At 52.2% G+C, this 20314-nt stretch overlaps 1 protein-coding gene across 2 annotated transcripts in view; it reads right to left on the bottom strand.

Moving 5' to 3' along the window:
* TMTC3 (transmembrane O-mannosyltransferase targeting cadherins 3) overlaps nucleotides 1-20314 on the bottom strand; it is a 107489-nt gene that overhangs the window by 64677 nt on the left and 22498 nt on the right. The gene's annotated exons all lie outside the window — the stretch shown is intronic.

Genomic DNA, 20314 nt, shown 5'->3' with positions numbered 1-20314 from the left:
CTTACCACAACAGACTGCACAGGCTATGCGAGAGTACCGATTCTTCCCACAACATACTGGACAGGCTATGCGAGAGTACAGATTCTTCCCACAACATACTGGACAGGCTATGCGAGAGTACCGATTCTTCCCACAACATACTGGACAGGCTATGCAAGAGTCCCGATTCTTCCATCAACACAATGGACAGGCTATGCGAGAGTCCCGATTCTTCCCACAACATACTGGACAGGCTATGCGAGAGTCCCGATTCTTCCCTCAACACGATGGACAGGCTATGCGAGAGTCCCGATTCTTCCCTCAACAGAATGGACAGCCTATGCGAGAGTCCCGATTCTTCCCACAACATACTGGACAGGCTATGCGAGAGTCCCGATTCTTCCCTCAACACGATGGACAGGCTATGCGAGAGTCCCGATTCTTCCCTCAACAGAATGGACAGCCTATGCGAGAGTCCCGATTCTTCCCACAACATACTGGACAGGCTATGCGAGAGTCCCGATTCTTCCCTCAACACAATGGACAGGCTATGCGAGAGTCCCGATTCTTCCCACAACAGACTGGACAGGCTATGCGAGGGTCCAGAGCTGCCCACAGCAGACTGGACAGGCTATGCGAGAGTACCGATTCTTCCCACAACAGACTGGACAGGCTATGCGAGAGTACAGATTCTTCCCACAACATACTGGACAGGCTATGCGAAAGTCCCGATTCTTCCCACAACAGACTGCACAGGCTATGCAAGAGTCCCGATTCATCCCACAACAGACTGCACAGGCTATGTGAGAGTACCGATTCTTCCCACAACAGACTGGACAGGCTATGCGAGAGTCCCGATTCTTCCCACAACATACTGGACAGGCTATGCGAGAGTCCCAATTCTTCCCTCAACACAATGGACAGGCTATGCGAGAGTCCCGATTCTTCCCTCAACACAATGGACAGGCTATGCGAGAGTCCCGATTCTTCCCACAACAGACTGCACAGGCTATGCGAGAGTACCGATTCTTCCCACAACAGACTGCACAGGCTATGCGAGAGTACAGATTCTTCCCACAACAGACTGGACAGGCTATGTGAGAGACCTGATTCTTCCCACAACAGACTGGACAGGCTATGCAAGGGTCCAGACCTGTCCACAACAGACTGCACAGGCTATGCGAGAGACCTGATTCTTCCCACAACAGACTGGACAGGCTATGCGAGAGACCTGATTCTTCCCACAACAGACTGGACAGGCTATGCGAGAGACCTGATTCTTCCCACAACATACTGGACAGGCTATGCGAGAGTACCGATTCTTCCCACAACAGACTGGACAGGCTATGCGAAAGTCCGGATTCTTCCCACAACAGACTGCACAGGCTATGCGAGAGTCCCGATTCTTCCCACAACAGACTGCACAGGCTATGCGAGAGTCCCCATTCTTCCCTCAACGCAATGGACAGGCTATGCGAGAGTCCCGATTCTTCCCACAACATACTGGACAGGCTATGCGAGAGTACCGATTCTTCCCACAACAGACTGGACAGGCTATGTGAAAGTCCGGATTCTTCCCACAACAGACTGCACAGGCTATGCGAGAGTCCCGATTCTTCCCACAACAGACTAGCATAGTCTGTCCAGAGTCCGTCCCAATTCTTCCCACAACAGACTGGATAGGCTATGCGAGAGACCTGATTCTTCCCACAACATACTGGACAGGCTATGCGAGAGTACCGATTCTTCCCACAACAGACTGGACAGGCAATGCGAAAGTCCGGATTCTTCCCACAACAGACTGCACAGGCTATGCGAGAGTCCCGATTCTTCCCACAACAGACTGCACAGGCTATGCGAGAGTCCCGATTCTTCCCACAACAGACTAGCATAGTCTGTCCAGAGTCCGTCCCAATTCTTCCCACAACAGACTGGACAGGCTATGCTAGAGTCCCAATTCTTCCCACAACAGACTGCACAGGCTATGCGAGAGTCCCGATTCTTCCCACAACAGACTGCACAGGCTATGCGAAAGTCCCGATTCTTCCCACAACATACTGGACAGGCTATGCGAGATTCCCGATTCTTCCCTCAACACAATGGACAGGCTATGCGAGAGTCCCGATTCTTCCCACAACATACTGGACAGGCTATGCGAGAGTCCAGATTCTTCCCTCAACACAATGGACAGGCTATGCGAGAGTCCCGATTCTTCCCACAACATACTGGACAGGCTATGCGAGAGTCCCGATTCTTCCCTGAACACAATGGACAGGCTATGCGAGAGTCCCGATTCTTCCCACAACATACTGGACAGGCTATGCGAGAGTCCCGATTCTTCCCTCAACACAATGGACAGGCTATGCGAGAGTCCCGATTCTTCCCACAACAGACTGGACAGGCTATGCGAGAGTACCGATTCTTCCCACAACAGACTGCACAGGCTATGCAAGAGTCCCGATTCTTCCCACAACAGACTGCACAGGCTATGTGAGAGTACCGATTCTTCCCACAACAGACTTGACAGGCTATGCAAGAGTCCCGATTCTTCCCACAACAGATTGGACAGGCTATGCAATAGTCCCGATTCTTCCCACAACAGACTGCACAGGCTATGTGAGAGTACCGATTCTTAACGCAACAGACTGGACAGGCTATGCGAAAGTCCGGATTCTTCCCACAACAGACTGGGCAGGCTATGCGAGAGTCCCGATTCTTCCCACAACAGACTGCACAGGCTATGCGAGAGTCCCGATTCTTCCCACAACAGACTAGCATAGTCTGTCCAGAGTCCGTCCCAATTCTTCCCACAACAGACTGGGCAGGCTATGCGAGAGTCCCGATTCTTCCCTCAACACAATGGACAGGCTATGCGAGAGTCCCGATTCTTCCCACAACATACTGGACAGGCTATGCGAGAGTCCCGATTCTTCCCACAACAGACTGGACAGGCTATGCGAGAGTACCGATTCTTCCCACAACAGACTGGACAGGCTATGCGAGAGTACCGATTCTTCCCACAACATACTGGACAGGCTATGCGAGAGTACCGATTCTTCCCACAACATACTGGACAGGCTACGCGAGAGTCCCAATTCTTCCCACAACATACTGGACAGGCTATGTGAGAGTCCAAATTCTTCCCACAACAGACTGGACAGGCTATGCGAGAGTACCGATTCTTCCCACAACAGACTGCACAGGCTATGCGAGAGTCCCGATTCTTCCCACAACATATTGGACAGGCTATGCGAGAGACCTGATTCTTCCCACAACATACTGGACAGGCTATGCGAGAGTACCGATTCTTCCCACAACATACTGGACAGGCTATGCGAGAGTCCCGATTCTTCCCTCAACACAATGGACAGGCTATGCGAGAGTCCCGATTCTTCCCACAACACACTGGACAGGCTATGCGAGAGTTCCGATTCTTCCCTCAACACAATGGACAGGCTATGCGAGAGTCCCGATTCTTCCCACAACAGACTGGACAGGCTATGCGAGGGTCCAGAGCTGCCCACAGCAGACTGGACAGGCTACGCGAGAGTACCGATTCTTCCCACAACAGACTGGACAGGCTATGCGAGAGTACCGATTCTTCCCACAACAGACTGGACAGGCTATGCGAAAGTCCCGATTCTTCCCACAACAGACTGCACAGGCTATGCAAGAGTCCCGATTCTTCCCACAACAGACTGCACAAGCTATGTGAGAGTCCCGATTCTTCCCACAACAGACTGGACAGGCTATGCGAGAGTCCCGATTCTTCCCACAACAGACTGCACAGGCTATGCGAGAGTCCCGATTCTTCCCACAACAGACTAGCATAGTCTGTCCAGAGTCCGTCCCAATTCTTCCCACAACAGACTGGACAGGCTATGCGAGAGTCCCGATTCTTCCCACAACAGACTGCACAGGCTATGGGAGAGTCCCGATTCTTCCCACAACAGACTGCACAGGCTATGCGAAAGTCCCGATTCTTCCCACAACAGACTGCACAGGCTATGCGAGAGACCTGATTCTTCCCACAACATACTGGACAGGCTATGCGAGAGTCCCGATTCTTCCCTCAACACAATGGACAGGCTATGCGAGAGTCCCGATTCTTCCCACAACATACTGGACAGGCTATGCGAGAGTCCCGATTCTTCCCTCAACACAATGGACAGGCTATGGGAGAGTACCGATTCTTCCCACAACAGACTGGACAGGCTATGCGAGAGTCCCGATTCTTCCCACAACATACTGGACAGGCTATGGGAGAGTACCGATTCTTCCCACAACAGACTGGACAGGCTATGCGAGAGTACCGATTCTTCCCACAACATACTGGACAGGCTATGGGAGAGTACCGATTCTTCCCACAACAGACTGGACAGGCTATGCGAGAGTACCGATTCTTTCCACAACAGACTGGACAGGCTATGCGAGAGTACCGCTTCTTCCCACAACATACTGGACAGGCTATGCGAGAGTACCGATTCTTCCCACAACATACTGGACAGGCTACGCGAGAGTCCCAATTCTTCCCACAACATACTGGACAGGCTATGTGAGAGTCGAAATTCTTCCCACAACAGACTGGACAGGCTATGCGCGAGTACAGATTCTTCCCACAACAGACTGGACAGGCTATGCGAGAGACCTGATTCTTCCCACAACAGACTGGACAGGCTATGCAAGGGTCCAGACCTGTCCACAACAGACTGCACAGGCTATGCGAGAGACCTGATTCTTCCCACAACAGACTGGACAGGCTATGCGAGAGACCCGATTCTTCCCACAACAGACTGGACAGGCTATGCGAGAGTACCGATTCTTCCCACAACAGACTGGACAGGCTATGCGAGAGTCCCGATTCTTCCCACAACAGACTGCACAGGCTATGCGAGAGTCCCGATTCTTCCCACAACAGACTGCACAGGCTATGCGAGAGTCCCGATTCTTCCCACAACAGACTAGCATAGTCTGTCCAGAGTCCGTCCCAATTCTTCCCACAACAGACTGGACAGGCTATGCTTGAGTCCCAATTCTTCCCACAACAGACTGGACAGGCTATGAGAGAGTCCCGATTCTTCCCACAACAGACTGCACAGGCTATGCGAGAGCCCAGATTCTTCCCACAACAGACTGCACAGGCTATGCGAAAGTCCCGATTCTTCCCACAACAGACTGCACAGGCTATGCGAGAGACCTGATTCTTCCCACAACATACTGGACAGGCTATGCGAGAGTACCGATTCTTCCCACAACATACTGGACAGGCTATGCGAGAGTCCCGATTCTTCCCTCAACACAATGGACAGGCTATGCGAGAGTACCGATTCTTCCCACAACATACTGGACAGGCTATGCGAGAGTCCCGATTCTTCCCTCAACACAATGGACAGGCTATGCGAGAGTCCCGATTCTTCCCACAACATACTGGACAGGCTATGCGAGAGTCCCGATTCTTCCCTCAACACAATGGACAGGCTATGCGAGAGTCCCGATTCTTCCCACAACAGACTGGACAGGCTATGCGAGGGTCCAGAGCTGCCCACAGCAGACTGGACAGGCTATGCGAGAGTACCGATTCTTCCCACAACAGACTGGACAGGCTATGTGAGAGTCCCGATTCTTCCCACAACAGACTGCACAGGCTATGCAAGAGTCCCGATTCTTCCCACAACAGACTGCACAGGCTATGTGAGAGTACCGATTCTTCCCACAACAAACTTGACAGGCTATGCAAGAGTCCCTATTCTTTCCACAACAGACTGGACAGGCTATGCGAGAGTACCGATTCTTCCCACAACATACTGGACAGGCTATGCGAGAGTACCGATTCTTACCACAACATACTGGACAGGCTATGCGAGAGTACCGATTCTTTCCACAACAGACTGGACAGGCTATGCGAGAGACCTGATTCTTCCCACAACAGACTGGACAGGCTATGCGCGAGTACAGATTCTTCCCACAACAGACTGGACAGGCTATGCGAGAGACCCGATTCTTCCCACAAAAGACTGGACAGGCTATGCAAGGGTCCAGACCTGTCCACAACAGACTGCACAGGCTATGCGAGAGACCTGATTCTTCCCACAACAGACTGGACAGGCTATGCGAGAGTACCGATTCTTCCCACAACAGACTGGACAGGCTATGCGAAAGTCCGGATTCTTCCCACAACAGACTGCACAGGCTATGCGAGAGTCCCGATTCTTCCCACAACAGACTAGCATAGTCTGTCCAGAGTCCGTCCCAATTCTTCCCACAACAGACTGGACAGGCTATGCTAGAGTCCCAATTCTTCCCACAACAGACTGGACAGGCTATGCGAGAGTCCCGATTCTTCCCACAACAGACTGCACAGGCTATGCGAGAGTACCGATTCTTCCCACAACATACTGGACAGGCTATGCGAGAGTACCGATTCTTCCCACAACATACTGGACAGGCTATGCGAGAGTACCGATTCTTCCCACAACAGACTGGACAGGCTATGAGCCAGTACAGATTCTTCCCACAACAGACTGGACAGGCTATGCGAGAGACCTGATTCTTCCCACAACAGACTGGACAGGCTATGCAAGGGTCCAGACCTGTCCACAACAGACTGCACAGGCTATGCTAGAGTCCCAATTCTTCCCACAACAGACTGGACAGGCTATGCGAGAGTCCCGATTCTTCCCACAACATAATGGACAGGCTATGCGAGAGTCCCGATTCTTCCCTCAACACAATGGACAGGCTATGCGAGAGTCCAGATTCTTCCCACAACAGACTGGACAGGCTATGCGAGAGTACCGATTCTTCCCACAACAATCTGGACAGGCTATGCGAAAGTCCGGATTCTTCCCACAACAGACTGGACAGGCTATGCGAGAGTCCCGATTCTTCCCACAACAGACTGCACAGGCTATGCGAGAGTCCCGATTCTTCCCACAACAGACTAGCATAGTCTGTCCAGAGTCCGTCCCAATTCTTCCCACAACAGACTGGACAGGCTATGCGAGAGACCTGATTCTTCCCACAACATACTGGACAGGCTATGCGAGAGTACCGATTCTTCCCACAACATACTGGACAGGCTATGCGAGAGTACCGATTCTTCCCTCAACACAATGGACAGGCTATGCGAGAGTACCGATTCTTCCCACAACATACTGGAGAGGCTATGCGAGAGTCCCGATTCTTCCCTCAACACAATGGACATGCTATGCGAGAGTCCCGATTCTTCCCACAACAGACTGGACAGGCTATGCGAGAGTACCGATTCTTCCCACAACATACTGGACAGGCTACGCGAGAGTCCCAATTCTTCCCACAACATACTGGACAGGCTATGTGAGAGTCCAAATTCTTCCCACAACAGACTGGACAGGCTATGCGAGAGTACCGATTCTTCCCACAACAGACTGCACAGGCTATGCGAGAGTCCCGATTCTTCCCACAACATACTGGACAGGCTATGCGAGAGACCTGATTCTTCCCACAACATACTGGACAGGCTATGCGAGAGTACCGATTCTTCCCACAACATACTGGACAGGCTATGCGAGAGTCCCGATTCTTCCCTCAACACAATGGACAGGCTATGCGAGAGTCCCGATTCTTCCCACAACATACTGGACAGGCTATGCGAGAGTCCCGATTCTTCCCTCAACACAATGGACAGGCTATGCGAGAGTCCCGATTCTTCCCACAACATACTGGATAGGCTATGCTTGAGTCCCGATTCTTCCCTCAACACAATGGACAGGCTATGCGAGAGTCCCGATTCTTCCCACAACATACTGGACAGGCTATGGGAGAGTACCGATTCTTCCCACAACAGACTGGACAGGCTATGTGAGAGTACCGATTCTTTCCACAACAGACTGGACAGGCTATGCGAGAGTACCGATTCTTCCCACAACATACAGGACAGGCTATGCGAGAGTACCGATTCTTCCCACAACAGACTGGACAGGCTATGCTAGAGTACCGATTCTTCCCACAACAGACTGGACAGGCTATGCGAGAGTACCGATTCTTCCCACAACAGACTGGACAGGCTATGCGAGAGTACCGATTCTTCCCACAACATACTGGACAGGCTACGCGAGAGTCCCGATTCTTCCCACAACAGACTAGCATAGTCTGTCCAGAGTCCGTCCCAATTCTTCCCACAACAGACTGGACAGGCTATGCTAGAGTCCCAATTCTTCCCACAACAGACTGGACAGGCTATGCGAGAGTCCCGATTCTTTCCACAACAGACTGCACAGGCTATGCGAGAGTCCCGATTCTTCCCACAACAGACTGCACAGGCTATGCGAGAGACCTGATTCTTCCCACAACATAATGGACAGGCTATGCGAGAGTCCCGATTCTTCCCTCAACACAATGGACAGGCTATGCGAGAGTACCGATTCTTCCCACAACATACTGGACAGGCTATGCGAGAGTCCCGATTCTTCCCTCAACACAATGGACAGGCTATGCGAGAGACCCGATTCTTCCCACAACATACTGGACAGGCTATGCGAGAGTCCCGATTCTTCCCTCAACACAATGGACAGGCTATGCGAGAGTCCCGATTCTTCCCACAACATACTGGACAGGCTATGCGAGAGTCCCGATTCTTCCCTCAACATACTGGACAGGCTATGCGAGAGTCCCGATTCTTCCCTCAACACAATGGACAGGTTATGCGAGAGTCCCGATTCTTCCCACAACAGACTGGACAGGCTATGCGAGGGTCCAGAGCTGCCCACAGCAGACTGGACAGGCTATGCGAGAGTCCCGATTCTTCCCACAACAGACTGGACAGGCTATGCGAGGGTCCAGAGCTGCCCACAGCAGACTGGACAGGCTATGCGAGAGTACCGATTCTTACCACAACAGACTGGACAGGCTATGCGAGAGTACCGATTCTTCCCACAACAGACTGGACAGGCTATGCGAAAGTCCCGATTCTTCCCACAACAGACTGCACAGGCTATGCAAGAGTCCCGATTCTTCCCACAACAGACTGCACAGGCTATGTGAGAGTACCGATTCTTCCCACAACAGACTTGACAGGCTATGCAAGAGTCCCGATTCTTCCCACAACAGAATGGACAGGCTATGCAAGAGTCCCGATTCTTCCCACAACAGACTGCACAGGCTATGTGAGAGTACCGATTCTTCCCACAACAGACTGGACAGGCTATGCGACAGTCCCGATTCTTCCCACAACAGACTGGACAGGCTATGCGAGAGTCCCGATTCTTCCCACAACAGACTGCACAGGCTATGCGAGAGTCCCGATTCTTCCCACAACAGACTAGCATAGTATGTCCAGAGTCCGTCCCAATTCTTCCCACAACAGACTGCACAGGCTATGTGAGAGTACCGATTCTTCCCACAACAGACTGGACAGGCTATGCGAAAGTCCGGATTCTTCCCAGAACAGACTGGACAGGCTATGCGAAAGTCCGGATTCTTCCCACAACAGACTGCACAGGCTATGCGAGAGTCCCGATTCTTCCCTCAACACAATGGACAGGTTATGCGAGAGTCCCGATTCTTCCCACAACAGACTGGACAGGCTATGCGAGGGTCCAGAGCTGCCCACAGCAGACTGGACAGGCTATGCGAGAGTCCCGATTCTTCCCACAACAGACTGGACAGGCTATGCGAGAGTCCCGATTCTTCCCACAACAGACTGGACAGGCTATGCGAAAGTCCGGATTCTTCCCACAACAGACTGCACAGGCTATGCGAGAGTCCCGATTCTTCCCACAACAGACTAGCATAGTCTGTCCAGAGTCCGTCCCAATTCTTCCCACAACAGACTGGACAGGCTATGCTAGAGTCCCGATTCTTCCCACAACAGACTGCACAGGCTATGCGAGAGACCTGATTCTTCCCACAACATAATGGACAGGCTATGCGAGAGTCCCGATTCTTCCCTCAACACAATGGACAGGCTATGCGAGAGACCCGATTCTTCCCACAACATACTGGACAGGCTATGCGAGAGTCCCGATTCTTCCCTCAACACAATGGACAGGCTATGCGAGAGTCCCGATTCTTCCCACAACATACTGGACAGGCTATGCGAGAGTCCCGATTCTTCCCTCAACATACTGGACAGGCTATGCGAGAGTCCCGATTCTTCCCTCAACACAATGGACAGGTTATGCGAGAGTCCCGATTCTTCCCACAACAGACTGGACAGGCTATGCGAGGGTCCAGAGCTGCCCACAGCAGACTGGACAGGCTATGCGAGAGTCCCGATTCTTCCCACAACAGACTGGACAGGCTATGCGAGGGTCCAGAGCTGCCCACAGCAGACTGGACAGGCTATGCGAGAGTACCGATTCTTACCACAACAGACTGGACAGGCTATGCGAGAGTACCGATTCTTCCCACAACAGACTGGACAGGCTATGCAAGAGTCCCGATTCTTCCCACAACAGACTGCACAGGCTATGTGAGAGTACCGATTCTTCCCACAACAGACTTGACAGGCTATGCAAGAGTCCCGATTCTTCCCACAACAGAATGGACAGGCTATGCAAGAGTCCCGATTCTTCCCACAACAGACTGCACAGGCTATGTGAGAGTACCGATTCTTCCCACAACAGACTGGACAGGCTATGCGAGAGTCCCGATTCTTCCCACAACAGACTGGACAGGCTATGCGAGAGTCCCGATTCTTCCCACAACAGACTGCACAGGCTATGTGAGAGTACCGATTCTTCCCACAACAGACTGGACAGGCTATGCGAGAGTCCCGATTCTTCCCACAACAGACTAGCATAGTCTGTCCAGAGTCCGTCCCAATTCTTCCCACAACAGACTGCACAGGCTATGTGAGAGTACCGATTCTTCCCACAACAGACTGGACAGGCTATGCGAGAGTCCCGATTCTTCCCACAACAGACTGGACAGGCTATGCGAGAGTCCCGATTCTTCCCACAACAGACTGCACAGGCTATGTGAGAGTACCGATTCTTCCCACAACAGACTGGACAGGCTATGCGAAAGTCCGGATTCTTCCCAGAACAGACTGGACAGGCTATGCGAAAGTCCGGATTCTTCCCACAACAGACTGCACAGGCTATGCGAAAGTCCCGATTCTTCCCACAACAGACTGCACAGGCTATGCGAGAGACCTGATTCTTCCCACAACATACTGGACAGGCTATGCGAGAGTACCGATTCTTCCCACAACATAATGGACAGGCTATGCGAGAGTCCCGATTCTTCCCTCAACACAATGGACAGGCTATGCGAGAGTACCGATTCTTCCCACAACATACTGGACAAGCTATGCGAGAGTCCCGATTCTTCCCTCAACACAATGGACAGGCTATGCGAGAGTCCCGATTCTTCCCACAACATACTGGACAGGCTATGCGAGAGTCCCGATTCTTCCCACAACAGAATGGACAGGCTATGCAAGAGTCCCGATTCTTCCCACAACAGAATGGACAGGCTATGCGAGAGTACCGATTCTTCCCACAACAGACTGGACAGGCTACGCGAGAGTCCCAATTCTTCCCACAACATACTGGACAGGCTATGTGAGAGTCCAAATTCTTCCCACAACAGACTGGACAGGCTATGCGAGAGTACCGATTCTTCCCACAACATACTGGACAGGCTATGCGAGAGACCTGATTCTTCCCACAACATACTGGACAGGCTACGTGAGAGTACAGATTCTTACCACAACAGACTGGACAGGCTATGCAAGGGTCCAGACCTGTCCACAACAGACTGCACAGGCTATGCGAGAGACCTGATTCTTCCCACAACAGACTGGACAGGCTATGCGAGAGACCTGATTCTTCCCACAACAGACTGGACAGGCTATGCGAGAGTACCGATTCTTCCCACAACATACTGGACAGGCTATGCGAGAGACCTGATTCTTCCCACAACATCCTGGACAGGCTATGCGAAAGTCCGGATTCTTCCCACAACAGACTGCACAGGCTATGCGAGAGTCCCGATTCTTCCCACAACAGACTGCACAGGCTATGCGAGAGTCCCGATTCTTCCCACAACAGACTAGCATAGTCTGTCCAGAGTCCGTCCCAATTCTTCCCACAACAGACTGGACAGGCTATGCTAGAGTCCCAATTCTTCCCACAACAGACTGGACAGGCTATGCGAGAGTCCCGATTCTTTCCACAACAGACTGCACAGGCTATGCGAGAGTCCCGATTCTTCCCACAACAGACTGCACAGGCTATGCGAGAGACCTGATTCTTCCCACAACATAATGGACAGGCTATGCGAGAGTCCCGATTCTTCCCTCAACACAATGGACAGGCTATGCGAGAGTACCGATTCTTCCCACAACATACTGGACAGGCTATGCGAGAGTCCCGATTCTTCCCTCAACACAATGGACAGGCTATGCGAGAGACCCGATTCTTCCCACAACATACTGGACAGGCTATGCGAGAGTCCCGATTCTTCCCTCAACACAATGGACAGGCTATGCGAGAGTCCCGATTCTTCCCACAACATACTGGACAGGCTATGCGAGAGTCCCGATTCTTCCCTCAACATACTGGACAGGCTATGCGAGAGTCCCGATTCTTCCCTCAACACAATGGACAGGTTATGCGAGAGTCCCGATTCTTCCCACAACAGACTGGACAGGCTATGCGAGGGTCCAGAGCTGCCCACAGCAGACTGGACAGGCTATGAGAGAGTCCCGATTCTTCCCACAACAGACTGGACAGGCTATGCGAGGGTCCAGAGCTGCCCACAGCAGACTGGACAGGCTATGCGAGAGTACCGATTCTTACCACAACAGACTGGACAGGCTATGCGAGAGTACCGATTCTTCCCACAACAGACTGGACAGGCTATGCGAAAGTCCCGATTCTTCCCACAACAGACTGCACAGGCTATGCAAGAGTCCCGATTCTTCCCACAACAGACTGCACAGGCTATGTGAGAGTACCGATTCTTCCCACAACAGACTGGACAGGCTATGCGAGAGTCCCGATTCTTCCCACAACAGACTGGACAGGCTATGCGAGAGTCCCGATTCTTCCCACAACAGACTGCACAGGCTATGTAAGAGTACCGATTCTTCCCACAACAGACTGGACAGGCTATGCGAGAGTCCCGATTCTTCCCACAACAGACTAGCATAGTCTGTCCAGAGTCCGTCCCAATTCTTCCCACAACAGACTGCACAGGCTATGTGAGAGTACCGATTCTTCCCACAACAGACTGGACAGGCTATGCGAAAGTCCGGATTCTTCCCACAACAGACTGCACAGGCTATGCGAAAGTCCCGATTCTTCCCACAACAGACTGCACAGGCTATGCGAGAGACCTGATTCTTCCCACAACATACTGGACAGGCTATGCGAGAGTACCGATTCTTCCCACAACATAATGGACAGGCTATGCGAGAGTCCCGATTCTTCCCTCAACACAATGGACAGGCTATGCGAGAGTACCGATTCTTCCCACAACATACTGGACAAGCTATGCGAGAGTCCCGATTCTTCCCTCAACACAATGGACAGGCTATGCGAGAGTCCCGATTCTTCCCTCAACACAATGGACAGGCTATGCGAGAGTCCGGATTCTTCCCACAACAGACTTGACAGGCTATGCGAAAGTCCCGATTCTTCCCACAACAGACTGCACAGGCTATGCGAAAGTCCCGATTCTTCCCACAACAGACTGCACAGGCTATGCGAGAGACCTGATTCTTCCCACAACATACTGGACAGGCTATGCGAGAGTCCCGATTCTTCCCACAACAGACTGGACAGGCTATGCGAGGGTCCAGAGCTGCCCACAGCAGACTGGACAGGCTATGCGAGAGTACCGATTCTTACCACAACAGACTGGACAGGCTATGCGAGAGTACCGATTATTCCCACAACAGACTGGACAGGCTATGCGAAAGTCCCGATTCTTCCCACAACAGACTGCACAGGCTATGCAAGAGTCCCGATTCTTCCCACAACAGAATGGACAGGCTATGCAAGAGTCCCGATTCTTCCCACAACAGACTGCACAGGCTATGTGAGAGTACCGATTCTTCCCACAACAGACTGGACAGGCTATGCGAAAGTCCGGATTCTTCCCACAACAGACTGCACAGACTATGCGAGAGTCCCGATTCTTCCCACAACAGACTAGCATAGTCTGTCCAGAGTCCGTCCCAATTCTTCCCACAACAGACTGCACAGGCTATGTGAGAGTACCGATTCTTCCCACAACAGACTGGACAGGCTATGCGAAAGTCCGGATTCTTCCCACAACTGACTTGACAGGCTATGCGAAAGTCCGGATTCTTCCCACAACAGACTGCACAGGCTATGCGAAAGTCCCGATTCTTCCCACAACAGACTGCACAGGCTATGCGAGAGTACAGATTCTTCCCACAACATACTGGACAGGCTATGCGAGAGTCCCGATTCTTCGCTCAACACAATGGACAGGCTATGCGAGAGTACCGATTCTTCCCACAACATACTGGACAGGCTATGCGAGAGTCCCGATTCTTCCCTCAACACAATGGACAGGCTATGCGAGAGTCCCGATTCTTCCCACAACATACTGGACAGGCTATGCGAGAGTCCCGATTCTTCCCTCAACACAATGGACAGGCTATGCGAGAGTACCGATTCTTCCCACAACATACTGGACAGGCTATGCGAGAGTACCGATTCTTCCCACAACAGACTGGACAGGCTATGCGAGAGTACCGATTCTTCCCACAACATACTGGACAGGCTATGCGAGAGTCCCAATTCTTCCCACAACATACTGGACAGGCTATATGAGAGTCCAAATTCTTCCCACAACAGACTGCACAGGCTATGCGAGAGTACCGATTCTTCCCACAACAGACTGCACAGGCTATGCGAGAGACCTGATTCTTCCCACAACATACTGGACAGGCTATGCGAGAGTACCGATTCTTCCCTCAACACAAAGGACAGGCTATGCGAGAGTACCGATTCTTCCCACAACCTACTGGACAGGCTATGCGAGAGTCCCGATTCTTCCCTCAACACAATGGACAGGCTATGCGAGAGTCCCGATTCTTCCCACAACATACTGGACAGGCTATGCGAGAGTCCCGATTCTTCCCACAACAGACTGGACAGGCTATGCGAGGGTCCAGAGCTGCCCACAGCAGACTGGACAGGCTATGCGAGAGTACCGATTCTTCCCACAACAGACTGGACAGGCTATGCGAGAGTCCCGATTCTTCCCACAACAGACTGCACACGCTATGCAAGAGTCCCGATTCTTCCCACAACAGACTGCACAGGCTATGTGAGAGTACCGATTCTTCCCACAACAGACTGGTCAGGCTATGCGAAAGTCCGGATTCTTCCCACAACAGACTGGACAGGCTATGCGAGAGTCCCGATTCTTGCCACAACAGACTTCACAGGCTATGTGAGAGTCCCGATTCTTCCCACAACAGACTGCACAGGCTATGCGAGAGTCCCGATTCTTCCCACAACAGACTAGCATAGTCTGTCCAGAGTCCGTCCCGATTCTTCCCACAACATACTGGACAGGCTATGCGAGAGTCCCGATTCTTCCCACAACAGACTGGACAGGCTATGCGAGGGTCCAGAGCTGCCCACAGCAGACTGGACAGGCTATGCGAGAGTACCGATTCTTCCCACAACAGACTGGACAGGCTATGCGAGAGTCCCGATTCTTCCCACAACAGACTGCACAGGCTATGCAAGAGTCCCGATTCTTCCCACAACAGACTGCACAGGCTATGTGAGAGTACCGATTCTTCCCACAACAGACTGGACAGGCTATGCGAAAGTCCGGATTCTTCCCACAACAGACTGGACAGGCTATGCGAGAGTCCCGATTCTTGCCACAACAGACTGCACAGGCTATGTGAGAGTCCCGATTCTTCCCACAACAGACTGCACAGGCTATGCGAGAGTCCCGATTCTTCCCACAACAGACTAGCATAGTCTGTCCAGAGTCCGTCCCAATTCTTCCCACAACAGACTGGACAGGCTATGCGAGAGTCCCGATTCTTCCCACAACAGACTGCACAGGCTATGCGAGAGTCCAGATTCTTCCCACAACAGACTGCACAGGCTATGCGAAAGTCCCGATTCTTCCCACAACAGACTGCTCAGGCTATGCGAGAGACCTGATTCTTCCCACAACATACTGGACAGGCTATGCGAGAGTACCGATTCTTCCCACAACATACTGGACAGGCTATGCGAGAGTCCCGATTCTTCCCTCAACACAATGGACAGGCTATGCGAGAGTCCCGATTCTTACCACAACATACTGGACAGGCTATGCGAGAGTCCCGATTCTTCCCTCAACACAATGGACAGGCAATGCGAGAGTCCCGATTCTTCCCACAACAGACTGGACAGGCTATGCGAGGGTCCAGAGCTGCCCACAGCAGACTGGACAGGCTATGCGAGAGTACCGATTCTTCCCACAACAGACTGGACAGGCTATGCGAGAGTACCGATTCTTCCCACAACAGACTGGACAGGCTATGCGAAAGTCCCGATTCTTCCCACAACAGACTGCATAGGCTATGCAAGAGTCCCGATTCTTCCCACAACAGACTTGACAGGCTATGCAAGAGTCCCGATTCTTCCCACAACAGACTGGACAGGCTATGCGAGAGTCCCGATTCTTCCCACAACAGACTGCACAGGCTATGCGAGAGTCCCGATTCTTCCCACAACAGACTAGCATAGTCTGTCCAGAGTCCGTCCCAATTCTTCCCACAACAGACTGCACAGGCTATGTGAGAGTCCCGATTCTTCCCACAACAGACTGCACAGGCTATGCGAAAGTCCGGATTCTTCCCACAACAGACTGCACAGGCTATGCGAAAGTCCCGATTCTTCCCACAACAGACTGCACAGGCTATGCGAGAGACCTGATTCTTCCCACAACATACTGGACAGGCTATGCGAGAGTACCGATTCTTCCCACAACATACTGGACAGGCTATGCGAGAGTCCCGATTCTTCCCACAACATACTGGACAGGCTATGCGAGAGTCCCGATTCTTCGCTCAACACAATGGACAGGCTATGCGAGAGTACCGATTCTTCCCACAACATACTGGACAGGCTATGCGAGAGTCCCGATTCTTCCCTCAACACAATGGACAGGCTATGCGAGAGTCCCGATTCTTCCCACAACATACTGGACAGGCTATGCGAGAGTCCCGATTCTTCCCTCAACACAATGGACATGCTATGCGAGAGTCCCGATTCTTCCCACAACATACTGGACAGGCTATGCGAGAGTACCGATTCTTCCCACAACATACTGGACAGGCTATGCGAGAGTACTGATTCTTCCCACAACATACTGGACAGGCTACGCGAGAGTCCCAATTCTTCCCACAACATACTGGACAGGCTATATGAGAGTCCAAATTCTTCCCACAACAGACTGCACAGGCTATGCGAGAGTACCGATTCTTCCCACAACAGACTGCACAGGCTATGCGAGAGACCCGATTCTTCCCACAACATACTGGACAGGCTATGCGAGAGTACCGATTCTTCCCTCAACACAAAGGACAGGCTATGCGAGAGTACCGATTCTTCCCACAACATACTGGACAGGCTATGCGAGAGTCCCGATTCTTCCCACAACAGACTGGACAGGCTATGCGAGGGTCCAGAGCTGCCCACAACAGACTGGACAGGCTATGCGAGGGTCCAGAGCTGCCCACAGCAGACTGGACAGGCTATGCGAGAGTACCGATTCTTCCTACAACAGACTGGACAGGCTATGCGAGAGTCCCGATTCTTCCCACAACAGACTGCACAGGCTATGCAAGAGTCCCGATTCTTCCCACAACAGACTGCACAGGCTATGTGAGAGTACCGATTCTTCCCACAACAGACTTGACAGGCTATGCAAGAGTCCCAATTCTTCCCACAACAGACTGGACAGGCTATGCAAGAGTCCCGATTCTTCCCACAACAGACTGCACAGGCTATGCGAGAGTCCCGATTCTTCCCACAACAGACTGCACAGGCTATGCGAGAGTCCAGATTCTTCCCACAACAGACTGGACAGGCTATGCGAGAGTACCGATTCTTCCCACAACATACTGGACAGGCTATGCGAGAGTCCCGATTCTTCCCTCAACACAATGGACAGGCTATGCGAGAGTCCCGATTCTTACCACAACATACTGGACAGGCTATGCGAGAGTCCCGATTCTTCCCTCAACACAATGGACAGGCAATGCGAGAGTCCCGATTCTTCCCACAACAGACTGGACAGGCTATGCGAGGGTCCAGAGCTGCCCACAGCAGACTGGACAGGCTATGCGAGAGTACCGATTCTTCCCACAACAGACTGGACAGGCTATGCGAGAGTACCGATTCTTCCCAAAACAGACTGGACAGGCTATGCGAAAGTCCCGATTCTTCCCACAACAGACTGCACAGGCTATGCAAGAGTCCCGATTCTTCCCACAACAGACTGCACAGGCTATGTGAGAGTACCGATTCTTCCCACAACAGACTTGACAGGCTATGCAAGAGTCCCGATTCTTCCCACAACAGACTGGACAGGCTATGCAAGAGTCCCGATTCTTCCCACAACAGACTGCACAGGCTATGCGAGAGTCCCGATTCTTCCCACAACAGACTAGCATAGTCTGTCCAGAGTCCGTCCCAATTCTTCCCACAACAGACTGGACAGGCTATGCGAGAGTCCCGATTCTTCCCACAACAGACTGCTCAGGCTATGCGAGAGTCCAGATTCTTCCCACAACAGACTGGACAGGCTATGCGAGAGTACCGATTCTTCCCACAACATACTGGACAGGCTATGCGAGAGTCCCGATTCTTCCCTCAACACAATGGACAGGCTATGCGAGAGTCCCGATTCTTACCACAACATACTGGACAGGCTATGCGAGAGTCCCGATTCTTCCCTCAACACAATGGACAGGCAATGCGAGAGTCCCGATTCTTCCCACAACAGACTGGACAGGCTATGCGAGGGTCCAGAGCTGCCCACAGCAGACTGGACAGGCTATGCGAGAGTACCGATTCTTCCCACAACAGACTGGACAGGCTATGCGAGAGTACCGATTCTTCCCACAACAGACTGGACAGGCTATGCGAAAGTCCCGATTCTTCCCACAACAGACTGCACAGGCTATGCAAGAGTCCCGATTCTTCCCACAACAGACTGCACAGGCTATGTGAGAGTACCGATTCTTCCCACAACAGACTTGACAGGCTATGCAAGAGTCCCGATTCTTCCCACAACAGACTAGCATAGTCTGTCCAGAGTCCGTCCCAATTCTTCCCACAACAGACTGGACAGCCTATGCGAGAGACCTGATTCTTCCCACAACATACTGGACAGGCTAAGCGAGAGTACCGATTCTTCCCACAACAGACTGGACAGGCTATGCGAGAGTCCCAATTCTTCCCACAACAGACTGGACAGGCTATGCGAGAGTCCCGATTCTTCCCACAACAGACTGCACAGGCTATGCGAAAGTCCCGATTCTTCCCACAACAGACTGCACAGGCTATGCGAGAGACCTGATTCTTCCCACAACATACTGGACAGGCTATGCGAGAGTCCCGATTCTTCCCACAACAGACTGCACAGGCTATGCGAAAGTCCCGATTCTTCCCACAACAGACTGCACAGGCTATGCGAGAGACCTGATTCTTCCCACAACATACTGGACAGGCTATGCGAGAGTACCGATTCTTCCCTCAACACAATGGACAGGCTATGCTAGAGTACCGATTCTTCCCACAACATACTGGACAGGCTATGCGAGAGTCCCGATTCTTCCCTCAACACTATGGACAGGCTATGCGAGAGTCCCGATTCTTACCACAACATACTGGACAGGCTATGCGAGAGTCCCGATTCTTCCCTCAACACAATGGACAGGCAATGCGAGAGTCCCGATTCTTCCCACAACAGACTGGACAGGCTATGCGAGGGTCCAGAGCTGCCCACAGCAGACTGGACAGGCTATGCGAGAGTACCGATTCTTCCCACAACAGACTGGACAGGCTATGCGAGAGTACCGATTCTTCCCACAACAGACTGCACAGGCTATGCAAGAGTCCCGATTCTTCCCACAACAGACTGCACAGGCTATGTGAGAGTACCGATTCTTCCCACAACAGACTTGACAGGCTATGCAAGAGTCCCGATTCTTCCCACAACAGACTAGCATAGTCTGTCCAGAGTCCGTCCCAATTCTTCCCACAACAGACTGGACAGGCTATGCGAGAGACCTGATTCTTCCCACAACATACTGGACAGGCTAAGCGAGAGTACCGATTCTTCCCACAACAGA

Source organism: Phyllobates terribilis, unplaced genomic scaffold (assembly GCF_046119375.1).
Source record: "Phyllobates terribilis strain yellow unplaced genomic scaffold, ASM4611937v1 Scaffold_11__3_contigs__length_659146591, whole genome shotgun sequence".
In the NCBI taxonomy this organism is placed as follows: Eukaryota; Metazoa; Chordata; class Amphibia; order Anura; family Dendrobatidae; genus Phyllobates; species Phyllobates terribilis.
This window is presented reverse-complemented; position numbering and strand designations above follow the sequence as displayed.